At 37.3% G+C, this 19260-nt stretch overlaps 1 non-coding gene across 1 annotated transcript; it reads right to left on the reverse strand.

Annotated features, from left to right (window-relative positions):
- Positions 1-4881: 4881 nt before the first annotated feature.
- LOC122733099 lies at positions 4882-4986 on the reverse strand. The gene has a single exon (XR_006353703.1). It is a non-coding gene; the product is annotated as a U6 spliceosomal RNA (small nuclear RNA).
- Positions 4987-19260: the final 14274 nt, after the last annotated feature.

Consider the following 19260-nt stretch of genomic DNA (forward strand, 5'->3'; position numbering starts at 1 on the left):
GAGAAGCAACAGTTCTTTGCTGAGAACTGGGGCGGGGGAGGGGATCATGCAGTCCAATATCCTCATTTTATAGATCAGAAAATTGAGGTCTAGTGATTTGAAGTGGGTTACATCAAACTCATATCTGCCTCTTTGCACACATCACCGACTGATCCTCTTTCTGGCATATGGAAGCAAACAGAACAAGTCTAATATCTCTTCCATGTATTGAGTCTTGCTTGTAACCTCCAGGCTAATCATCTCGAGGTTTTTAGCCCCTTCTAGCACCTAAAACAGGGTCTGTCACATAGCAAGGGCTGATTAGTTGATATTGCTGATTGATTGATTCATTCTCATCTCATGAATTCTTGGCCCTTCCCTCTCCTGCCTGTCATCCTTGCAACATTCTATATCTTGTAAATGTGAATACAGAGCTACACCATTTTGAGAATAATTCCATTTTGTTCACACATATATGTCTATACTCTCCCATTAGTACTGGCAATGTAAGTAATCCAAAATAGAATATTCTATGGTACCCTGTTGTGTAGTTCTTTCTGAGAGACATTCTACCCTACTTCTCCATCCTTTGTATGCAGAAACCCCTAATGCTGAATCTGGGTAAAAGGGTTATTAAACCACATCAGCCATGAGCCCCAGCAACTGGGACCTTTACAGATCAGCTGTTGCTCCATTCCTCTTTGTTCCTTACTCCCTGGAACCTATATAAATTTTGTATTTCATCCAATCAAGAGTTGTTTCCTCTTCTGGAGAAACTCCTCTGCTGGTGAATTCAATAAACCCAAATTGGTCCAAATTTTGTTTCTTGGTGAGTCTGTTCCTGGCACTGACATAAATGACCTCCCTAAACTGGTACACTAGAAAATGAACACAAAATTCTGGACATAATACTGCTCCTACATGTGGAAATGGATACACTTTCTTTATATCATCTCCCTCCTTCTGATTGGAGAAAGTAGGCAATGGAGAGCTCCTCTCAGATCATCTTTTTTAAGGAGGGATCCCAGGGCAGACACTCATCATTTCTCACCTGGCTGCTAACCACTGTGTCTAGAAACATCTCCCTGAAAGATCATATCAACTTTGAAACTCACCTCCTCAGGACCCTATCTGTTCCTTAGTCCCCCTGTTCCATGTAGTTGGAGAAGGTGGAGGGGTTGACATTGGAGAGCTCCTCCCAGATCCTTGATTTCAAGTCAGGGTCCCAGGGCAGACACTTCATAACTTTCCATCTAGCTTCAAGACTTCATCATGCTCCTAATATGGTTATGCTCTCTCCCCTCTCAGCCCACTCCACTTTAAAGTTCTTTTTTGGTGTTGTTTCCCCCATTAAATTGTGAGCACTTCAATGGTAGGGATTGTCTTTTACCTTTTTTGTATCCCCAGTATTTAGCACAATGTCTGACACATACTACTCACTTAATACATGTTTATTGACTGACTGATCCATGGTATCCAAAGAAGTCCATATTTCAGTGAGTGGAAAGACTATTATATTTTGTTTGAAAGATGCTCATATGTATTTTATGATCTATCTTTTGACATATCAGCAGAAATTAATCTGTGCTCAGTTTGATTGATATCATAACCAGTGTGACAAACTGGACCAGTCTGTATATGCTTTGTTTGGGGAAGGGAGATACTGTAGTATCTTTCCACTCCTTTTCTCAAATAACTCCCATTCAAACTTATCCAATTTGTCACATTGTTTAGATGATGGCCCAGCCCCAATACTATTTCCCTTCAATTCACCCATAGACCCTTGCAAAAACTGACTCCTGCAATAAAAAAAAATAACATCCAAGTTGGCTTAATACCAAGTAGTTGGCAATTCTGCTCATATGCAGTGGTTTTAAAGCAGGAAGACAATGTGATATAGTACAAAGTGTTCTGGGATTGGAGGGAGAAAGACCTAGTTTTGAATTCTACCTGCAGCACTGGCTGGGTGTGCAACTCTGAATTGAGCCTTTGTTTTCTCTTCTTTAGAATGGGGATATTAATACTAATAGGTGTCAACCTCACTGGGCTGCTCTAGGGATTGAATGAGTTAATGTGTGTAAATTTATTCTCCAACTTTAAAGCCTTATACCAATGTCAGCCATTATTAGTAATACCACAGAGATTCATTAAAATTGTTATGTTAGCTCAGTTCCTTCTTCAGTGGAATTCACTCCTGTTTCATCTGACATCTTGGCCCTGAAAAGCCATTCTCTGGTTTTCCCCTGAAGGGTTTATAAAGTAACTTGTTCTTAAAAGTACAGGAGTTTCATATAAAGTAAAAATAGAGGAGATGTGATCAATGGAAATGCCTTGAAATTGCTTATCGTTTGGCAGCCTATTGTACCTGACAGATAAGAATCAGATTCGCCATAGCTAAAGCTGTCTGACAGATTGGACTAATGAAATGAAGATGGTATGAAGGGTCTTCTGAGGAGCTCTCTGCAGCCATCAGAAAGATTTATAGTGCATGTCTTTGTATTACTGATAAGGGGTTCATAACCAGCAAGGGTTCATAGCAGAGTGGGAAGATGAAAGTTCTGTTAAAAATCAAACTTCTGGTTGTTCTCTGGCAGAAGAGAAAATGAGACTCATAATTAGAAATCAATGTGGAGTGGTAGAAAGTTCAGTAAAAGAAGAAAGAGATAATACCTGGGTTCAAATACCCCTTCAATTAATAATAAATCAATCAGTAAACATTTATTAAGTGCCTACTATATGCCAGGCACTGATAAATTCATATGGACAACTTACTCCTGCTTCTGAACATTACTTTCCCTTTCAATGAAATAGGGATAATAATAGCACTTTTAGAACCTAACTCAAATGTGATCATGAATGTGACATGCCATATAGATGTCAACTACTATTATCTTTGGAGGCAATGTTCATTTAGGAATGAAATCTTTAGGTAAAATTATGTTGTGTTTCCATACACAGAGTGAAATACAGAATTAAACCAAACATTTGGGTAATTCAAAATGCCCCTTTAAATGTCCAAGTAATTGAGGGAGAAGAATTTTTAATTTTCTGATATTTGCCTTATATCTCCTCTAACCTTTCTATAAGGAGAACACAAATGCTGAACAATTGAGTGGATGGAAGAGAAATTACATAGAAAGAAATAATCAAACTCAGTGATATTTTTAGAAATAAAATATTTTCTCTGTTTACTTCTGGTCACCTGAATATAGTTCCTGAATAAAGACACAATGGAGATAGAGGAGACCCAGAAAATTAAGGGGACCAGAGTTAAGAAGATGAAGGCAGGATGGTTGTAGTTAAAAAGGACAGATTTAAATGTAAGATATTTTCCAATCACTGGAAATTAGAAGATTGGGAGCTCTGATTATTTCCCATTAAATAATTTAAAAATATGATTAAACACAAAAGTGTTCCTCACATCCTGGAATACTACAATAGGGGGCAGTTTAGAACATCTGACTTGGAGATAAGAAGCAGAATAATTATAGCTGATAGAGACATGGAGTGGGAACCATAAAGCCTGGGGTCAAGGTCTTGCTTAAGTACATCCTGTGTGACCTTGGGCAAGTGACTTGATTTTATGGGCCTCAGTTTCCTCATCTCTTAAAAGTTGATTTTTTTTGAAATGAACATTTATTTTATTTTTTCCAGTTACAACACTGATTTTCATAAGATTTAGAGTTTTAAAAGATGATTTTGGACTTGATTATATCTGTGACTTCTTCTAGCTTTGAAATACTATTGCATCAATTCAGAGTACTTAGGTTTGTGTCCTATCAAGGGAGAACATTTTGTGTCCCTTAAATCTATCATTATAGATCACTTTACACATATTATTCTGCCTTGAGTTTCATAATAATGCCATGAGAGTCTGACTATTGTTTAATGATGTTGACAGAGAGATATCATGCATGGTCCAAGGTCAGATAGCTAACATGTGGGTTACCTGGCACTGGAACCTAGGTCTAATTATGTTAAATCCAGTGTTCTTTTTTATAATGCTATTTTTTGCCTTGTAATAAAAAAGTTCTTCTTTACACAGTTTATAAAAAAAAAAAAAGCTATCCAGAAAGTTTATCCACAAAAGAAGTGACTAGCTAGATATCAATCAACAAATGATTTGGATAAATTGATGGGTCTATAATGAATCAATAAAGGAAACTATTTCATCTTTGGTGTGATGGAAGGCATTAGGGATGTTCACGGGAGATCCTATGAGATGAAGAATCCTGGACACATGGGGGAGGGGGGAGGGGGGATGAGGGAGGGGCAAGTTGCCTTCCCCAGTGTGTAATTTCTCAGGTGATCTTACTTTTTACAAAGGTAGTCTACCCTAATAGTGAATGTCATGTTGAAATTCATCAATACAGTATAGAAGATGTGGCTGAGATATGTCCTTGGATACTATTTCTCTATGGCTTCAATCTCCAGTCCTATTTACAAACCAAAGCATCCTTCCTTGGCCAGCATGACCCTATAAGTTTTTCTTCAAGTCTTGGTTTGTGGCTGTTTTCACATACTTTTCTTTTTCAGAGTTTATGTCTTGATCTTATCTGCCACCAGATTAGATTTTTATGATCACATTCTTTTGTTGTTCTTTGCTCATTTCCCCCAGTCTATTTCTTTACTTTGAACTTTATGTTAAAGTTGGACTCTACTCACCTGGTGATGGGTAGGTACCCCCACCAAAAGCTTCAGGCTTTTGCTTTTTTCCTCCTGCTGTTTTCATATCTATTTCTGGGGGGTCTGCAATTTTCTTGTACTTCTAAGGCAGTATGATCTGGGAAGCGGTGGGGTCATTGCTCTATTGATTTGTGTTTTGCTCTTTATCCAGGAAGCACCCCTCCTCCTCTGCAGCTGCAGGTACCGATGCTCTCCTTAACACTGGAGCTGTGATCAGGTCTTCTGCTATCCTTCACAAATATTGCATATCATCCTTGTGCAGGGGCCATGCTAATCTTCTCTGTATCATTCCAATTTTTAGAATATGTGCTGCTGAAGCAAGAATTCCCCTGCTTTTCTGTAGCAGCAAGTGCTCCCTTCTGCCCTGGAACAGCCACAAGGACCTTTCTTCCTTATCACTGACAAGAGGTGTCCCTCTTTACCCTGGTGGAACTGAGACTCAGATCTGTATGTGGGCTACACCCAGTGCCAGAAAAGGGTCCACTGTAATTTCTTTCTGACCACTTGTCCAAATATCTTACTTTATCTGGGCTGACAGTTCCCAAGGCTACTGCTGCTGCTGCTGTTGTTGTCATAGCTGCTTCCACTCTAGGTGCTTCTACTACAGGTGTTTGTAACCCTATATCTATCCTACCTCTCTAGTCCTATTGGCATAGGTACTATATTACTATGGGCTGTTACCCACTTGAAATGTCCATAGCATCTTAAGATATCTTTACTCTCTTTCTTGCTTATTTGCCCTTTGTTCCACTGACATAATATTTTTTCTTCTGCTTAGAACTAGTATTATCATGTTTTTGTTAATGTACTCAAATGCATGCATGTATGTGTGTATGTATATATGTAGGGATGTATGTAGTGGGCTCTTATTACATACTGATGGAATTTGTTTCTTAGATTGAAATTCAATACCTTGAACAAAAAGACTTGATTCCATCTAATATCTTCAGCTTAATTCTACATACTTCATCCATGTACTTATGACAAACTAGAATATGCTCTGTCCCCCATATATGGCCTGCCCATTTTCATGTTCCTACCTTTACTCACTCTGAGGCCTGTCTTTGGAATATCTTCCCTCCACTTCTCTGTCTGATGGCTCTTAATTGGTTTAATAGATTAAGTTGTAGACTTTGAAACATCAAGACTTCAGTTCAAATCCAGCCTCACATGCTCATTAGCTACATGACTATAGGTAACCACTAAATCTAAATTTCATCTTCCTTATTTGCATAATGGAGATGATAATGGGACTTACCTCACATGGTTGTTTTGAGGATCAAATGTGATAACACATGTAAAGTACTTTGCAAACCTAAAAACTTTATATAAATTCTAGTTATTATCATGTTTCTGCCTTTAAAAAAATTCTATTCAAAATTTCTCCCTCTCTACACCCTGTCTTTCACCCATTGAAAAGGCAAGAAATACCCATGATGTATCTGAAATCATGCAAAACATTTCCACTTTAACTATTATCATTGAGTCATCCTTTATAGCCCAAATCAAGTGCCACCTCCTTTATGAAGTTCTCTTGATCTGATCTCCACTTCTGGTATTGAGCATTTTCTCCTTTTCTTCTTCAGGCCTGACATAAGTATTTGTTCGTAGTTATTGTTCACTTGTTCAGTCATTTCTGATTCTTCCTGACCCCATGGACCACAGAATGCCAATATTGCCCTTTGGGTTTTCTTGACAAATATTGTTGTTTATCCTTCATTTTCAAAGAGGAAAATGACATTGAGTTTATGTCATGACTTGCTGTGAATTGGATTTAAGTGAGGGAAGGATGTGCAAAGTCACCAGCCTCATTCTTTCCTCCAGAGCCATCTGGATTAAGTGTCAAGATAAATATGACAGCTAGAGATAGCCCTGGATGTTTAAGGTAGTTGGGGTTAAATGACTTCCCCAAGGTCACATAGCTAGTAAGTGTCTGAGGTAAGACTTGAACTCAGGTCCTCCCAACTTCAGGGCCAGTGCTCTATCCACTGCATTACCTCTCTACCTCTTAGCAAAGATAATGAAGTGCCTAGTCATTTTCTTCTCCAGTTTGTTGGTAGTACTTTACTGCATAATGCATATATCATGTAATGTTGTGCATAAGAGGGACAGTGTTGCTCAGTGGATGGAGAGCCAATCTTGGAGGTAGGATAATCTGGCTTCAAGATCTACTACTGGGAAGTACTGGCTGTGTGAAACTGGGTAAATAATATAGCCCCTCTATGCTCTAGGAAAGAGGCATCACACCTTGTGGGCTGTATGTGGCCAAAACTTTACTTATTATTATCACCTGTACCAGATTAAAATGTGGTTTCTCTATTATTTTTATTTGGTTTATTTTTATTTTTATTTTTTGGTGAGGCAATTGGGGTTAAGTGACTTGCCCAGGGTCACACAGCAAGTAAGTGTCAAGGGTCTGAGGCTGGATTTGAACTCAGGTACTCCTGAATCCGGGGCTGGTGCTCTATCCACTGCACCACCTAGCTGCCCCCTTCTCTATTATTTTAATGTGTTAATGTAGTAATAAAAATAAATATAGAAACTTATGTTGTTTTCTAAGTCAATTTGTGGCCCATAGTGATCCTTTTTATGGTTCAGTGGACCCTATTTCTATTTGTGTTTGTCAACACTACCTTAGCAATTAGACCACTTTCTCTATATGTAACCACAAAGAAGGTGTGGACCCACGTTAGTGGAGGGAGTTCCCTATACCTAGTAAATTACAGGTATATGCCCTATTCATAGTCCTTATTGTGTATTAGAAATGTTTGTAATTGTATCTAATCCTTGTATAAAACTCAGAGGTCTGGGAAGGCAAAGCGGAGTTGTATCTTATCTAAACTTGAATATCTCTCAGGTCTGCTAACAACACTTTACTCACTCATCAGGAGCTTAATAAATATTTGTTGAATTGGATTTCCTGGTGGAGCTAAGGACTATGATGAAATTGGTTCTTGTTCACTTTGGAAACTCAATTTTGCATTGATCTAACTTTTAATATACCAAACTAATCTTTATATTGAACCTGCCTTTACCAGTTTTGGAGGACAGTGTTGGATTGATCCAGCCTTTAAAGCATGAGACCAAATGCAAGTGGGATATATTGTCATAAAATATTTAAGAATTGTCATTTTTCCTCAGCATGAGATATATCAAAGTCGACTGTATGATTTTCAGAGTGACCAATTGCTTCCCAACAAGAACAGGTATTTCTGGACATGATATGGCCATTGATTGAGTTCTGGGAGGTTTCACTATACCTCATTCTCAACTTTCAGGCTCTGGTCTTCTCCTGTTAGCTTTGTATTCTAAGCATGTGGTTCCACAGGCGGCATCCATGTAAATGATGCTGACAATCTACTCTATCCATCATATCTGAGATAATGAGGTTACTGGGTAGGGAGACTGAAATTAAACCCAGGATTTTTATGTTTATTTATGGAAAATATTGTTGGGTGGCATTTTGGTATAGGATCATTTATAATTGTGGCAATTTTCCACTCACTATTTGCTGTGTGAGGAGATTGCTGTGATATTCTCATTTGTGCTAATGAATAAAAATCATACGGAGGAACTAAATCAATGGGGAAATGGTTAGGCTCATGACAGCCAATCAGTTCTGTTTTTCCAACATAATTTTCTTTCTGTTTCCCCAAGGTCATGAACACTGGTGGGCCCCTTTGAGATAAAATAGCTTCAGTTCAATGTCGTAATGATGATGTTAATGATGGTGACGATAATGTTGTTTAGTTGCTTTCACTTGTGACTGACTCTTCTTGACCTCATTTGGGGTTTTCTTGGTACAGATACTGCATTTTCTTTTCCATCTCATTTTATTGATGAGGAAACTGAGGCAAACAGGGTTAAATGACTTGGCCACAGTCACAAAGCTAATAAGTGTCTGAGGCTGGATTTGAATTCACGATGATGAGTCTTCTTGACTCTAAGCCTGACACTCTATCTGTTGTACCACCTACCTGTCTCAATAATAATGATAGCTCACATTTTTTACATTGGCATTTAGTTTACAAAGTGTTTTCCTTTACAAACAACTTGTGAGTTAGAGAATAATAGGAAAAAGTAACACACATTTCTATACTTTGCAAAGTGTTTTTCTTATAATAAAAGTATGAGGTAATCAAGGCAAGGAGAATTATTTCCATTTTTCAGATTAGGACACTGAGAATTGAAAGACAGTAAGAGATAGAGTTGTGAATTTAATCTGAGTCTTTTGACTCCAATGCCAATAGTCTTTAAACTGCTTATGAATTATCATAATTATGTCATACTCCAGGGATTTAGAATTTCAAAATACTGAGCATTCCTTCCACTGAGGCAGATCACAGTCCCTTTATAATGGCAGTAAATTCACCTTCAGATATTAATTGAGCCCCAAGTCCTTCATTGTGAGGCTAAACAGGTAGTGAGAATTTCTTAACTCAGTCAGACTGCACCTTTATGTAGCAGACATAACACCCATCAATCACATATATTTAAAGCCTTTCTAATGTTAGCCATGGACTGGTAGATAGAATACTCGGTTCAAATTCCATATCCTGGACAAGTCATTTAGCCTCTCTCAGACTCACTTTCTTCATCTATACTGCCAGTTCTACAGCCCCTTTCATTATAGCTTTAAATTCATCATTGTATGAACTGCCAGATTTTTCATTCTCTTAGCAAAACTGATAAGAACTAACACCAGGGGCAGCTAGGTGGTACAGTGGATAGAGCACTGGCCCTGGAGTCAGGAGTACATGAGTTCAAATGTGACCTCAGACACTTAACACTTACTAGCTGTGTGACCCTGGGCAAGTCACTTAACCCCAATTGCCTCACTAAAAAAAAAAAAATTAAAAAAAGAACTAACACCACCACAATAAGTGATAGAATGGGACTATAGTCAGTCATGAAATTTGTACATTTAAAATAATATACTTCACACCTAGAAAAATATTTATTCTTTATATTAGATGACAAGTCAAGGCATCATTTCATTTCAATTCAATTGTCATAATAAGAATAGCTAATATTTATATATTACTTTAAGGTGTAAATAAAGTACTTTACAAATATTATTTCATTATGTCTACCTTGGGAGGTAGGTGCTATTATTATTCCTAGCATACAATTGAGCAAACTGAGGGAGATAGAGGTCAAATGACTTGCTCAGTGTTACAAAGATAGTGTCTGAGACCGTATTGGAACTCAAGTCTTCCTTCCATGTCTAGTGCTCTAATCACTGAATCATAGCTGCCTAATTATTCATCAGCTTGGGATTAGGACTGTCCAAGGCATAAAATTGGTATGGTTCAGGACTGAGGTGTGGCAGGGTGTGATTGAAAAAAAAAAACAAAAAAAAAGTGGGGAAGGAATTCAAAGGTGGATGATAGTACATGGTTGAAATAGTTAATAATGTTCAAGACTGAGAAGGGAGGGAGCAGGGAGAACAGGGAGAAAAGGAGAGTCTGGAGGTCACTATGAAAAACAAATAATAGATTTTGGAAGAGTTGTGGAAAGGAAAATATGGGAGAAGAGGAGATTTCTTTCAGAAAAAAGGAATTTAAGCATTTAGGATTGCAAAGGCAGAATAATTTGCTATCACATTTAATATTCAAGTTGGAACATCCTATGGATAGCTAGAATAGAATGGAAATACAATTCTTAGAAGGTGAGGAATTTCATGACTTGAATCAAGGTAGTTAGGTCAATGAGGTTTTTTTATTATTATTATCTCCTTACTTATCTTGAGCATCAATTCCCAATTAGCCATTTTTATTCTTTCCTTTACCATCCAAAGGTCCTTCTGGCAGAGAAAATAGAAGCAAAATAAGAAATGAAAAGCTCTGCTGTCTCTCTGACCTTACTTATTATGCTACAATTTGGAAGAATAATTTGGGAGATGATATTAAGATCTAAGTTAAAGTGAACTGAATGTGCAAGTCTTGGGAATTGGGGAGTTTTATGATTTGAATTTATTGCAGGAAGATACACCAATGAGTTCATTATTTTATTACCTCCTTGCTTACCTTGAGCATAATCTCCCTTTTAGGTAGTTTTGGGTTTTTTTTCTTTTCTAGTTCAAAGGTCATTGTGGCAGAGAATAAGCAATCAGAAGCTATGCTTTCTCTGTCATTATTTATTATCCTACCATCCATTCCAAACAGCGATCCTATCCCTTCTTTAACTCTCCTCTTTTCCCCAATATAGCTAAAAATCTTTCTCCTATTTTATTGTGCTTGACTTTATTAATCAGCCTCTTCATTCTGTGCTTTAGAGTTGCTAAAACTGTTTGGACAGTACTGTGTCACACTTTCCTATTGACTTCCTTCTATCTTCTCATGTTTCCACCTTTTGTTCATATATTTTTATAATCTCCAATAGTTGATGGGGTCTTTGTCCTTCGTGTCAGTTTCTTTAGACACATCCCATTTTTCTTCCACATGAGAATGTTTATTTTTTGTTTCTTCAGAATTTCATTTTTGAGGGTTTTCAACAATCCATATATCCTTCACCATACACTTATTTAGTGACTCTTATGTCCCAGAGATTGAGCTTGATGCTGAGCATGTAGAGGCAAAAGGAAAACAATTCTTACAGTCAGGGAACATGCATTCTACTGAGGAAGGTACCATATAGATATATACTATAGTTTTGTACCAAATAAAAATGACGAATTTTGTTTTGTTTAAATAAAGTGGCACTAAAAGCTAGGTAGCTTGGGAAAGACTTCATGTGGAAAATGGCACAAACACAGACTTAAAAGAAACTGGTGATTTTATGAGATAGATATGAGGAAGGAGTACATTCTATGCATGGAGGATAGACATTAAAAAGGAATGAATATGGTAGATGGAGAGCCTAACTTGAGAATATATTTTTAAAAAATAAGTCTAGATCATAGAATGCAGGAAGGGGTTACTCTATAATAATCCTTGAAAAGCTAACTAGTGCCAGGATGTAAAGGGAATTAAATGCACCAACTCCCCACCCCCCAGAAAAGAGGAGTTTACATTTCGTCCTAATGATAATAGGTAGCCATTGGTATGTCTTGAGTAGGAGAGTGGCATGTCCAGAATTATACTTTAGAAAAAAGTAGTTTGGTTTGTTCATGAAAGATGAATTAAAAACAAAAGAAAATTGAGTCAGGGAGACCAATTAGAATGGAGGTATACAGACAGGGACAAAACTCATGCAGGATGAGAGGGAATGACTGGATTGCTCTACAAACCAGCCTATAAAGACATAAACTGTTGTAAAGTGAAATGAGCAGGACAAGGAGAACATTTACAGTCGCAACATTGTTGTATGATGATCTACTAGGAATCACTTAGTTGATTTTCAACAACACAGTGATCCAAGACAGTTTCAAGGGACTTAGAATGAAAGATGCTATCCAATTCCAGGAAAAGAAGTGTGATAGACTCTGAATGAAGATCAAAGCATAATATTCTTTATTTTGCTTATTTTTTTTCTGTTTCCTTTTTGCAACATGGTTATTATGGAAATGTGTTTTGCATGACTGCACATGTATAATCTATATTGAATTGCTTCCCTTCTCAACGATGGAGGAGGGAAGGAAGAGAGGGAGAGAATTTGGAAGTCAATTTTTTTTAAAAAGCATGCTAAAAATTTTACATGTAATTGAAAAAAATCAAATTTAAAATAAATTTAAAATAAGCATAAAAAAGAAAAGCCTGCTTGATTTGGGACTGTAATTAAATAAGACTGCCAGAAGGCAGGCCACTAACAATTAGCCTGCTATCACAGCAAAGATAATTGGAATATTCCACAAGGGTAATATCTTTTGCAGTAAGCAGTTAGTTTCTGACTTTTTGTGTATCTCTAAAAAACCTCTGAAACATCCTACATTCAAAAGCAGAAATATCAGAAATAGAAATGGACTTTCATAACATGGACTCTGAGCATAAAAGGTAGATTAAAAATTAAAGTCATAGGAATGTAAAACTTTGTGCTAGAAAGGCATTATAGATAGTTTGTTCCAAATTCTTTATTTTTCTAGGACTGAGGCCCATAGAGGTTATACAAAAATAATAGCTTCATACAGAAAGATATCCACATATGCTATTAAACAAACATATACCCTCCTTAAGGTTGTGTTCAAGAATGTTATTGTTAAGTATTTTAAAATTCTTCTAAATTGGCAAAAGCCAAATTTTAAATGAAAGTTTGGTCATCATTTCCAACCTTGATATTTGAAGAAAAAGCAAAGCTTTATTGATTTTCTACTATATAGAGGTTGTGGTCCTAGTTATGAGAGGAATTACAGGATAAGATAAGACCTCATCTTTGTCTTCATATAGCATTCAGTCTAGTAGATACAACAACTTAAAATTATCCTATAAATGTTCAACTCACTGAAAAAATAATGTGCTTTCAATAGTCTGTGCTGACCAGGGACAGGCTTAGACTCTCCATGTGTTGTCTCTTATTCTTGTCATGAGACTGGCCCACATCTCTTTTCCCAGTCCAATATGTTCTTCATCAGTCCTTTTGTACCACTTGTGATATAAAAGTTACTATTTCTAGTGGGCATGAATAGACTTCGACACACTATAAATGAGGAATAGCATGAGACACGACCTACTGGATGTCAACAAGGAGATGTATAGCTTGAAAAAAATGTTCATGGGTCATAAGTTAGAACAACTAGAATGGACTTTTAGATGAGATCTCATGAAATGTCCATTTTATGGATGAGGTTGAGAGATGCAGAGAAATGAAGGGACTTGGTGAGGGTCACAGAGCTATTACACTTTGAACTAAAGTGTTCTTGACTGCATGGCCAACCAGATGGACAGCCTGGGTACTCTACTATTATCAATACCGAATTAAGAGGTTTAGAAGAATGTCCACAGCACAGCACTAAGTAGATTCCTTTGGCATCTTTATGAGAGGACATGGATGAAAGTTACATGGTGTGTGTGGGCATTTTCCCCCAAATATATCCCTTCTCCTTCTCCTACCGAATGAGTCATTCTTTATAACAAAAATTGAAAAAAAAAGAAAAGGCGGTGGGGAAGCAATTCAGCAAAAACAATCAACCTATCGACAGTACCTGACTCTATGGGTGTCCATAGACCTCTCCCTTTGCAATGAAAGTAGGGGTGTCTATTTTCTTTACCTGTCTTCATGGCCAGACTTGGTCATTATGATGACAAAGTATATCATTTTGTTTTAGTGTTCTTTCTATTAAACATGTTGCAGCTAATATCTATATAGTTTTCCCAATTCTGTTTACTTCAGCCTACAAAACAGTTCTTACAATCCTTCCTCTCTGTTGCTTTATACAGAGTAGCAATACTAACTTCAATTGCTTAGGCATCTTGCTACTGATGGGCAATTACTTTCTTTCTAATTATTTATGACCACAGAAAGTGGGGCTATGAATGTATTCATTTATAAGGGATTTTTATTTCTATCTTCCTTGGGGCATATGTCATTTCTGATATTAGAAGCTAAGCAGAATCAGATCTGGTTAGTAATTAGATGAGAGATCACCTGAGATTGGGGGGGAGGGGCTATAGGTTTGGCCAGCAAAACCTGGGTCTGAATATTAGCTCTGCTATTTACTAAACTATATGAACTTGGACAAGTCAATTAACTACCTTGGTTTTCATTTTCCTATATCTGGATAATACAGACACACACATATGTCTAGGTCTATGTATAGAAATATGTGTACATACATACTTATATACATACATATATGAATGCATGCATACATACACATCTAAATTGTATGAAGCATTAATGGGGGAGGGTAGAGAAATACTGCTTTTCCTTAGGTGTTATGGTGTCTGTACAATCATGTATGCTTGCAATAGACATCCTTGGTTGTCTTCTTGGAAAGAGTGTTAGAATATATCTGAGGGAGACTGGATTTTTAAAAAATGATATTTCCTTTTCCTGTTAGATGGAATAAAGGCATAAATTCAGTGACATCTTGGAAAGAATGGTTTACTCATATGGATGGCAGATGGGGCTGTCATGTCTCTTAAAATATCATCAGCATTGCCAGGAAGAGATCTAAGTTTGGGACATAAGCTCAGTCCCCTGAGTCTGGCAAGCTCTATCTTTCAGCCTCCTTAAATGAGTCCTTCCAGCTATAATGGGCCTGCAGTTGCTAGAATTTTGGATGGTTCCCCATGTGGCACCTGGCTCCGGGTAGAATTGTTTGTACTAATGCATTTAAATTTAGATCGAAGCTTCATATATTCCTTACTACTCTGGACATCCTTGCTTCTCCAAGTCTGAATTATAATGTTTGTATCTTATAATGCAGTGCTATGGTTTTTAGATGTTATATGTTCAATATACAAAATGTTATTGTGATACATTAGTACAACTGAACATGGGGGAACTTTGTCTCCTCTGCCAGGACAAAAATCTTCAAGATTCTGAGTTTATTTCAGTTCAGTTCAATAAGCATTTATGATTATCAGGCAGCTAGATGACACAATGGATTGAGTTTGATACTAAGAGTCAGAAATACCCAAGTTTGAATTCTTCTTCTGACACATATTAGCTTTGTGACTCTGAGCAAATCATATAATCTGTTCCCTTATCTGCAAAATAGTGATAATAATAGTACCTATTCTATATGGTTGTAGGGAGGAGCAAATGAGATATTATATCTCTATTTATTCTCTCCAATTTAGCCTATTTTATGTGTACTTGCTTTTGTGTTGATTTCACGTGTAGTTGTTTCCATGTTCAGGGATTCTTTCTTTGTACATCTAGCATAATGAACTATAGGAAGACTAGCTATTGCTATTAAGCCCTTGTAATGTAGATTCCAGGTACTCTGCTAGGTGCTAGGGACACATGGACAAAAAGCAAATCTTTCCCAATCCTCAAAAACTTAAATTCTTCTTTGTGAAACAACTAAATAATTATAAAATTAATGCAAATAAAAATTTTTGAGAGGGAAGGAAAATAAAACACTAGCAATTGCAGACACGTGACTGGTACTAACTGTGTGACCCTGGGCAAGTCACTTAACCCTCATTGCCCCCACAAAAAAAACACCAAAAACCAACCAAATAAACAAACAAAAAACACCTAGCAATTGGGAAAGGCCTCTTATAGGGGACAGCACTTAAACTAAGCCTTGAAAAGAACCAAAAGCTTCAAGAGATCCATTATTCAGTGGCAAGCCAAACAGTAAGAAAAGAAAGCATTCATTTATTTGTTAGAGAGGAACCTAATTTGTATTTGTGTGATTTAATGATAATGTACTTAAATCCTAAGAACTTGTCCCCCTTATGAATGATTTCAAACGCTTGTTGTTGTCAAGTTGTTTTTCAGTTTTGTCTGACTCTTCACAATGTCATTTGGGGTTTTCTGGGTAAAGAAAACAACTGGAGTGGTTTGACAATTCCTTCTCCAGATCATTTTACAAATGAGGAAACTGAGCCAAATAGGGTTATATGACTTATGCAGGGTCACACAGTAAATATCTCAGGCCATATTTGGACTCAGGAAGATGAGTCTTTTTAAATCTAAGCCTGGCATCCTAGCCACTGTACCACTTAGCTGACTTTCAAAAGCTTACTAAACATCTTCTAGGAATGTATTACTCCTCTTTTATTTGGGAGTTAATTCATCAATAGGAATTTATTAAACACATATGGCATGTGTGTGTGTGTGGGGGGGGTGACGCTAGGTGGCACAGTGTATAAAGCATCGGTTCTGGTTCAGGAGGACCTGAGTTCAAATCTGTGTTCAGACACTTGACACTTACTAGCTGTGTGTCCCTGGGTAAGTCAACCCTCATTGCCCTGCAAAACAAAACAAAACAAAATAAAAAACAAACAAACAAAACCCACCTAGTGCATCACAGGTTCTTTGTTAGACACTGAAGAATCAAGGACAAAAATAGAATTCCTACCATCAAGCAGTTAATACTTTGTCAGTCAACAAATCAATTGGTTGAGTCTTTGTGCTAGGGGTTATGCTAATTCCTAGGGGTACAAAGAAAGGGTCCCTCTTCCCAAGGATGTTATAATCTCGTGGGGAGACAACACGAAAACCACTATGTACAAACAAGATATAGACAGGCTAAGTTGGAAATAATCAGTAGAGGAAAGGTGCTAGCTCTAAGGGAGATTGGGAAAGGCTTCCTGTAGAAGGAGAGTATTTAGCTGGGACTTGAAGGGAGCTGGGGAAACCAGAAGGTAAAGAAGAGGAGGAAGAGCAGTCCAGGCATGGGAATCAGTCAGTGGAAATGTATGGAATCAGGAGATGGAGTGTCGTGTGAGAAATAGCCAGGGCATTCTTGTCATTGGATTCTGAAGTATATAGATGGATAAGATGTAAGTGGACTAGAAAGAGAAGGGGCCAGCTTATGAAGGGCTTTGAATACAAAACAAAGCCTTTTATATTTAGTCCTGGAAGTAATAGAGAAAGACCAGAGTCTATTACGTAGGATGGTTATATGGTCAAATCTGTGCTTTGTGAAGATCATTTTGATTGACAGTTTAGTAGAGGATGGATTGAAGTGGGGAGAGACTTGCAGCAGGGAGAACTCCTGCAGGCTTTTGTAATAGTTCAGATAGGAGGGATTTAGAACCCTCCCCAGGGTAGTGGGACTGTCAGAGAGTTGGTGTATATAAAATATATTGACAAATAGAAACAATAGGGCTTGGAAACTGGATATGGGGGATGAGAAATGATAGACAATAAGAAGTTGAGATGACACTTACTTAGACTATGAGCCTAGGTGACTGAGAAAATGGTAGTTCTCACAGAAACAATTGAAAAGTTTGGAAGAGGAGAAGGTTGGGGGAGTGAGATAATGAATTCAGCATTAGATATGTTGAGTTTAACATGTCTATGAGACATCCAGTTCAAGGCATCTAAAATAGAGTTTTGTTGTTGTTCAGTCATTTAAGTTTTGTCTGACTCCACATTAAAAATTCCCATTTTGGTTTTCTTGGCAAAAACCCTGGAATGGTTTGCCATTTCTTTCTCTACTAAAAACAGGAGGAGATGTAAAACTAAAGGTTAGAGCTGGACAAGTATATCAGAGAGTCATCTACATAGAGATGATAATTAAAACCATGGGAGGTGTTGAATTCACCAAGGGAAATTGTATAGAGGAAAAAAAGAAGAGGGCAGAGATCAGAGCCCTGGGTGATGCTGACAGTTAGGAGGAGGAATATCAGCAAAGGAGAAAAAGTAGGAAAGATCAGATAGATAAAAGGGAGAACCAGGAGATGATATTATTATGAAAACATAGAAGAAGAGAAAATCAAGAAAATAGGATGAACAACAGGATGAAAAACACCAAGAGGTAAAGTAGGATGAGGAATGAGAAAAGACCACTAGGTTTGGCAATTACATTACTTAGAAGGAAGAATTTGAAACACCTCAGAGGAATAAGTTCCACCAACTGCTGCAATGTATTTGTACATATTAAAGCTAGATTTTAAAAAATCAATATAAAATTCTTTCTACTGGTAATTAGTTGTATTTAAAATACATTTGCACAGATAGAAGAACATAGAGTGAAACTGTTTTTGTTTTGTTTTGTTTTGTTTTGTTTTTGAGGCAATGGGGGTTAAGTGACCTGCCCAGGTTCACACAGCTAGTAAGTGTCAAGTGTCTGAGGTCAGATTTGAACTCAGGTACTCCTGAATCCAGGGCAGGTGCTTTAACCACCGCGCCATCTAGCTGCCCCGAGGGAAACTGTTTTTAAAATAATCTTGCATCAATCGATGCAATTGATATGCTTGGTCCTTCTAGTGATCATGGTCACTTTGGAAAGAGCAGTTTGTTTCAATTATGAGATTGGAAGCCTGACTTCAAGGAGTTAGGAAAGGGAGTGGAGATAACAATTGTCTGTGGCCTTTGCAAGGAGTTTGGCTACAACATGGTGAGATGATATCAAGGATGTCAGATCTGCGTGAGGGTTTTTTGATGATGGGGGAGATATGAGTATGTTTATAGTAGGGAAGCAGTAAATAGGCAGGGAGAGTTTGAAGGTAAGTGAGGCAGTGAGGATGATAGAGAAGGCAATTTGCCAAGGAAGGGGACAGAATGGCATCATTCTTGCATGTAGAGGAGTTTGGCTTGGCAGGGGTCAAAACCATTGCAGAAGGCAGATGAGAGATGTGAGTTGAGGATGAGGGGAGAAAATCTAGCTCATGGCCAATAGCCTCATTTATTTTTTCAGTGAAAAATGAGATAAGGTTTTCAGTTGAGAAGCTGTGGGAATAGGGAGCTATGAGAGGTTTGAGTAGCTCTGGAAAAGCTTCGGTGGCAAGTGAGATAGTGCGTTGATTGGGGAGATGTGAAAGGATCACCTCACAACTGGACAGTGAGGGGCCAGCTCAGCTTATATAATATAAATTGTAATGGATACATAAGTGTGTATAAAATAGTTTCTCTGGTTAGTATTAGTGGTGTCAAACTCAAAAAGAAATGTGAACATTAAACCTTACATAAGAATCCCTGAAGATCACATATTGATTGAGGAAGCTACATATCAATATTATCTATGTTCTTTTGTATTTGTATTTGGTTGAATATTTTCTAATTTTATTTAAATCTGGTTCAAGCACATTTAAA

The sequence above is a fragment of the Dromiciops gliroides genome, chromosome 6 (assembly GCF_019393635.1).
Source record: "Dromiciops gliroides isolate mDroGli1 chromosome 6, mDroGli1.pri, whole genome shotgun sequence".
NCBI classification, from domain to species: domain Eukaryota; kingdom Metazoa; phylum Chordata; class Mammalia; order Microbiotheria; family Microbiotheriidae; genus Dromiciops; species Dromiciops gliroides.